Source organism: Etheostoma spectabile, unplaced genomic scaffold (assembly GCF_008692095.1).
Source record: "Etheostoma spectabile isolate EspeVRDwgs_2016 unplaced genomic scaffold, UIUC_Espe_1.0 scaffold376, whole genome shotgun sequence".
In the NCBI taxonomy this organism is placed as follows: Eukaryota; Metazoa; Chordata; class Actinopteri; order Perciformes; family Percidae; genus Etheostoma; species Etheostoma spectabile.
This window is the reverse complement of record NW_022605594.1, coordinates 116,247-117,067: the sequence shown is the minus strand read 5'-3', so window position 1 is coordinate 117,067 and position 821 is coordinate 116,247. Positions and strand designations below refer to the sequence as shown.

The 821-nt window shown below is 36.4% G+C and overlaps 1 protein-coding gene across 6 annotated transcripts in view; it reads right to left on the bottom strand.

Moving 5' to 3' along the window:
• LOC116686434 (prolactin regulatory element-binding protein) overlaps positions 1 to 821 on the bottom strand; it is a 35,404-nt gene that overhangs the window by 8,504 nt on the left and 26,079 nt on the right. The gene's annotated exons all lie outside the window — the stretch shown is intronic.

The window sequence follows — 821 nt, the reverse complement described above, 5'->3', positions numbered from 1 at the left end:
CTGTGGCAAAGAACCTTGGTGTTTGGTTTGATAGGAATTTAAATTTCGAGCAGCACACCACAAAGCTTGTTCAATCATGTTTTATCAACTTAGAAATATAGCTAAAATTCGATCTATGTTAACTTTTAAGGACACTGAGACCATTTTACACACCTTCATCTCATCACGCCTGGATTATTGCTACAGCCTTTTCACCTGTTTAACCCAAAAATCTATTGATCGACTCCAGACTGTCCAGAACTCAACTGCCAGGCTTTTAACCAGAACAAAGAAATATGACCACATTACTCCTATTTTAGCTTCATTACACTGGCTCCCAGTATGTTTTAGAATTGACTGTAAAATTCTATTGATCACTTTTAAAGCTCTTCATGGCCTCTCGCCTTGTTATATTTCTGACCTTTTAGTACCATATACACCAGCACGCACCTTGAGATCCTTGGGCAGAGGTCTGATCTGTTCCAGAGTCTCAACTGAAAACTAAAGGGGACAGAGCGTTTTCAGTCAGGGCCCCGAGGCTCTGGAACAGCCTGCCCGAGGAGATCAAGTCAGCTGAGTCAGTAAACTCTTTTAAGTCCCTTCTTAAAACATACTCTTACAGGAGAGCCTTTCCCGATCTTATTTGACTTTATTTTATCCCTTTTATTTTATTGTATTTTACTAATTTTATATTTATCTGTATTTTAGTCTTTTCAATGTTTTCATGCTTTTATCTTTTTGTATTATTGTCTCTTGGGTATTATTGTTTTTACACTTGTTGAAGCACTTTGTAACTTGTTTTTGAAAAGTGCTCTCCAATAAAGATTATTATTATTATTATT